Raw genomic sequence first — 6,000 nt, 5'->3', positions numbered from 1 at the left:
ACTCAAAACTGGGATAAATCCTCATCTTTTTCCCTCCTGATTAAAGCCTTGAGGTGATGAACAGCTCCAGATTCTCCCCCAATTGTCTCGGATGTCGTTTGGACCACTCACTATGGAAACCAGTTGGTACTGTTTTATTTGGTATGTGAAGACATGCTCATTGTTGTTACCGCAGGTTTATTCAGCATGAATCTGTTTGGTGGGGTCATGACTACATGGGAATATAGACACTACTGATATAGGAAGGAAAGATATGTCTCATTAAGTGATTTCCACTCCCAGGAAGGGGAATACTGGATGTTCTGCTTCTATAGCAGTATTACTATCTGAGACCATCATAGATAATGGTACTGAAGGTGTTTTTAATGGAGGTGCTGTTATACTTTTATTCTCACTGTTAAATGCTTCTATACTGTTTTAAATTGTAGGCTTTCTTTAAAAAAAAATAGGATAGCTTATTAAATTGCCTTTAATGTTTTTATCAGCAGGTTTTTATAGTTAGTGAAGTAAATTTTTTCCTGGACTTACTTCTTTAACTGAAACTTTGGTACTAGAGGTAGAAATAGCGTGGAAAGAATAGGGATAGGTTCCTACACCACAAAAAACAAAAGTAGGTCAACATGTTTCAGCAAACCTTTTATTCAAAATTATGCACATGTGAAATGAAACAACCAAGTCAGGTAAGTCTTGCATAAGTGAATAAAAATGTATTGAATCTTCTCGAGACCACTTGAAACCTTCTTCCAAAATGAATCCTGAGATGAATCCTCTACACTAATGCACAGAGCATGGGAAATGAACAGGATGAGCTTGAACTCCTAGCACAACGAAACAAATGTGATATAATAGGCATAACTGAAATCTGGTGGGATGAGTCTCATGATTGGAATGTAGTAATAAAGGGGTATTGCATATCTTCTTTGGCTCCCCTCTCCCTGTGAGACCAGAAGGGTGTTGCCATCCAGAGGGACAAAGAAGCAGGCTTGGGAGACCAGGTACATCAGAACCTCCTCTCCCCCAAGACCAGAAGGGTGATGGACAAAGAGGGAGTCTTCAACGTCGCAGCCCAGGAACACCAGAGCCCTCCCCAACAAGAAAACCAGAAGGCCACTGATGCTGCTGATGTGGACAAAGTGGAAGGCGGGGAGGAGGAGAGGAGGGTGGGGAAAGCATCTGGGAGTGTAAAAAGGAAAGGGAAAAGAGAACCGAGGGAAGGAAAAAACGTCAAGGCGTGTAAAAAGGAAAGGGAAAAGAGAATTGCGGGAGGAATTGAGGGAGGGAAAAACATCTAGGAGGGTAAAAAGGAAAGGGAAAAGAGAACTAAGACAAACATCCTCTGGCAACTTTTAAACTGGCTGCGTGATGTGTCCGTATACACCTCGTGGCCTCCATATTAGGATCATAGAGGCAGAGTTTTTATAATAATTGTGATATCAAGTGAGGAGGGGTAGAATAATGCCCATCATAACATTTTCACAAAAGGAAAGGGGTGCTCAACCTGAGGAAAATGGAGTACAGGACACAAGATGGGAAATGGAGCACAGAATAAGTAAAGAGGTAGTACAGGAATACCTTGTTAATCTAAATGAATTTAAGTCTCTGGGACCAGATGAACTACATCCAAGGTTATTAAAAGAACTGGCAAATGTAATCTCAGAGCCATTGGCAATACTCTTTGAGAACTCCAGGAGAACAGGAGAAGTTCCAGCATACTGGAGGAGGGCAAACATTGCTCTCATCTTTAAAAAAGGGGAGAAAAGAATCCTAGTAATTATTGTCCAGTTAGTCTAATATCAATACCAGGAAATATTCTAGAGCAGCTCATTAAACAGAGAGTTTAGAAGAGAATGCCATAATCACAAAAAGTGAACATGGGTTTCTGAAAAACAAGTCATGCCAGATGCATTTGCATCTAAAGAAGTAGACTGAAGTCTATGAAAGATCATGCTGCCAATTTCTTTCTTTCAGTTAGTCTGAAAGATGCTACAAGATCTCTCTATGTACTGATTCTACAGGCTAACACGGCTATATCTTTGAATTCTACCCCATAATATTACTCTCTGGCTTTGCTTCGCGAACGAAGCTTCAGGAAGGACTCATCCCGCGCTTTCTACAAGTGTGTTGATGACTTAAAAGGCCGATCTGAGATGAACAAGTCCGGTTGCAGAAGGTACAGCGGAATGTCTCCTTGGGTGATGTTTCCAAGTTGTGGTTCTTTCTGCGTTGTTATTTCTCTTCAAGACTTGTTCAGCGTGAGCTTTCAAAGAAGGCTGCAGCATCATGGATAGTGCATCTCCATTCCTCCTGATGAGAGGCCAGGGCGGACCATTGTTGGTGATCAATTTGGCCGAGCCTGAGATGTTGTTTCAGGGAGTCCTTGTATCTCTTTTTTGGGGCACCCCTCTTACGCTGATCCGTGGCGGTTCACCGTAGAGTATTATTTTTGGGAGGCAATGGTCCTCCATCCTAGAAATGTGTCCTGCCCAGCGCAGCTGCATCCTCAATAGCATGGTCTCAATGCTGGTGATCCCTGTTTGCTCAAGGTCAGCAACATTTGTCACATAGTCAGTCCAGTGTATATTTAGAATTGTGTGTAAACAGCGCTGATGAAAGCATTCAAGGAGTCGTAAGTGCTGGCGATAGGTGACCCATGTTTCAGACCCATAGAGGAGAATAGACAATACAATGGCTCTATACACACTGATTTTTGTGCTTTGCTTCAAGTGTTTGTTACTCCAGACTCTTTTGTGAAGCCTTCCAAATGCACTATATGCCTTTGTTAGTCTGTGATTGATCTCTTTATCAATCTTGGCATCTGAGGAGATGATGCTTCCCAGGTAGGTGAACTGCTGGACGGACTTAAGCACAGATTTGCCTACAGTGATGTGGGGATGGTAGTGTTCTTGCTGAGGTGCAGGCTGGTAGAGAACTTCCGTTTTCTTCAGACTGACTTCCAGCCCAAAGACCTCTGCAGCTGTAGCAAAACAAGATGTTAGGCGCTGCAGAGCTGCTTCTGTATGGGCAACGAGGGCAGTATCGTCAGCAAAAAGCAGCTCACGGACTAGATAGTTTAGAGTCTTAGTGCGGGCCCTCAGGCGGCTTAAGTTAAACAGGCTACCATCAGTACGGTAGCGTATATAAATGCCGTCTTCTTCTTTGAGATCTGCCGTAGCCCTTTGGAGCATCATGCTGAAGAAGATTGTAAATAGAGTTGGAGTGAGAACACAACCTTGTTTCACACCATTAGTTATTAGAAAGGGCTCCAAGAAAGCATTGCCATATCTGACTTGACCTTGCTGGCCTTCATGTAGCAGGATGATCATTTTGAGGAATTTGGGGGGGCATCCTAGTTGTTCCAGGATCTGCCACAGACCTTTTCTACTCACAGTGTCGAAGGCTTTGGTGAGGTCGACAAATGTTACATAGAGTCCTTTGTTCTGCTCTCTACATTTCTCTTGCAGTTGTCTAAGGGCAAATACCATGTCTGTAGTGCTCCTATTAGCTCTAAAGCCACATTGGCTTTCAGGGAGAAGCTCTTCTGCAATAGCAGGGACTAATCTGTTCAGCAGTATCCTTGCAAGGATTTTTCCAGTGATGGAGAGCAGTGTTATGCCTCGATAGTTTGAGCAATCTGATTTTGCTCCTTTTTTCTTGTACAGGGAGATGATGACTGCATCTCAGAGATCTGATGGCAGTTTGCCTTTTCCCCAGCAACTCACAAGGAGCTCGTGGAGTTTAGCATGGAGTACATGGCCTCCATGTTTCCAAGCTTCAGGTGGAATTCCATCAATCCCAGCAGCCTTGCCGTTTTTCATCTGCTGTATGGCCTTAACGGTTTCTTCCAAAGTGGGAGCTATGTCTAATTCCTTCTTCATCGGTTGTTGTGTCATATGTTGAATAGCTGAGTCTTGGACTACTCAGTTGGCATTAAAGAGGCTTTGGAAATGTTCAGCCCATCGGTTCAGAATGGAAGCTATATCTGTGATTAGTGTTTGACCATCTGTACTGTACTATCAGCTTTGGATCTGATATGTAGGTCCAAACACTGCTTTAAGAGCTTCGTAAAATCCTCTGGAATCACCCAGATCTGCACAATGTTGTGTCTTTTCTGCTAAATTGATCCACCAATTGTTCTGAATGTCTCGGAGTTTTTGTTGGAGTTGACTACATGCGAGGCGAAAGGCTGCTTTTTTTTTACATGGCAGGATGGCTGGGCGAGGTGTGCTTGGTGAGCAGTTCTCTTCTTTGCCAACAGCTCCTGGATCTCTTGGTTGTTTTCATCAAACCAGTCTTGGTTTTTCTTGAGCGAGAACCCTAAGGATCCTTCCGCAGACTGCAGGATGCTGTTTTTGATATGTTGCCAAAGCACTGTAGGAGAAGAGTCTACAGGATGGTCTTCAAGTTTTGTTTGCAAATTTGCCTGGAAGTTGTCTCTCATGGTAGCTTGTTGAAGACTGTTGACTTGGAGTCTCCTCTTTAGGATGCCACCCCTCTTAGGTTTAAACTTAAAATGAAGATTTAGTTTACATCTTATGAGGCGATGATCTGTTTGACATTCTGCACTGGGCATCACTTGGGTATGACGGACATCGTGAATATTTCTCTGGCGCACTAGGATATAGTCAGTGAGGTGCCAGTGTTTGGATCGGGGATGAATCCAGGTTGTCTTCAAGCTGTCTTTCTGCTGAAAGATGGTGTTTGTAATAGCCAGCTGCTGTTCTGCACAAAACTCTAGCAGGAGCCGTCTCTTATCATTAAAGTTTCCAACACTATGCTTGCCTAAAACACCTTTCCAGGCTTCGAAGTTCTTTCCTACTCTGGCATTGAAGTCACCAAGAATAATGATTTTGTCTTCTGCAGGGACAAAAAGTCCCATAATATTAAGAACATGAGAAAATGTGTCATCATTCTCAAGATCTCTTACCCCACCCTGTTGTTTTTGTTGTTTACCTTCACGTAATTTTCACCTTATGGCAACCTTAAGGCAAGCCTGTCATGGATTTTTTGGGGCAGGTTTCTTCACAGAGGGTTTGCCATTGCCATGCCAAGGCTGAGAGAGAGTGACTTGCTCAGGGTCACTCAGTGGGTTTCATGGCCGAGCATGGAATTGAACCGTGGTCTCCAGAGTCCTAGTTGAACACTTAAACCACTATGCCACACTGGCTCTCTGCTGCTCTCCCATGTCCCTTGTAATTACTAGTGTGTCATGAGATGTGGTTCCATATGATTAACATGTTGCACATATGCTTATATTTGCTCCACATATTTAATGAAAAGTTGATTTTAGAATGGTATAATTTACCTTACTTAAATTTGAGCATTGCATTTTCCCTTTAAAACACATACACACAACTATGTCATATTATACCATTCTTAGAATAATATAGTAATGTGAATTTGTGTCCTTGGTAGTTTCTTAATGCACCTTGAAGAAATGGTCGCACCATATCTGATTTTTTTTTCAAGGGTATAATGCTTTCAAAGGGAATTGCTATAAATACTGATTGGTAAGAACTGGGAGGAAAGTGTAGGATTTAAAGAGCAAATGTAATAGGAAGGGCAGTGCTGACACTGAAAATTCAGCATATGAAATCACATCTTTCCCAGTATATTCGAAGAAAGGCTTCCGTTCATGACTCCCCCCTTCCCCAGACCTCAAAGAAGGTTGGAAAGACTCCTTCACTCATAATAATCTCCAGGATGCCAGGGTAAGTGATATGTAGTACCTATTAGAGTGCAAGTGTCCTTAACTGTCTGATTAGGCTGTACATATTTGATGGACGGAGCTTAGCTGGGCATGACGTATCCAGATGAAATGTATCAAGTATGTGTGCATGCTGGTGACAAAAATGAATGGGGAAATGTCTTTGAACTTGTCATGGTTAAGAGGACAAAGTTTTATTCTTCATTCTCTGCAAGACTGTAGACTGAGTTTGTGAGAAGAAAAAAATATAATACAACAACTTCATGTTAAATTATTTCACACCGGATGCTGCAAAG

The 6,000-nt window shown here is 42.5% G+C and overlaps 1 protein-coding gene across 2 annotated transcripts in view; it reads left to right on the top strand.

Moving 5' to 3' along the window:
* CAMKMT (calmodulin-lysine N-methyltransferase) overlaps positions 1-6,000 on the top strand; it is a 343,394-nt gene that overhangs the window by 151,722 nt on the left and 185,672 nt on the right. The gene's annotated exons all lie outside the window — the stretch shown is intronic.

This window comes from Sceloporus undulatus, chromosome 1 (assembly GCF_019175285.1).
Source record: "Sceloporus undulatus isolate JIND9_A2432 ecotype Alabama chromosome 1, SceUnd_v1.1, whole genome shotgun sequence".
NCBI lineage: Eukaryota > Metazoa > Chordata > Lepidosauria > Squamata > Phrynosomatidae > Sceloporus > Sceloporus undulatus.
Note: the sequence above shows the minus strand (reverse complement) of the source record. Positions and strands in the feature narration are given on the sequence as shown.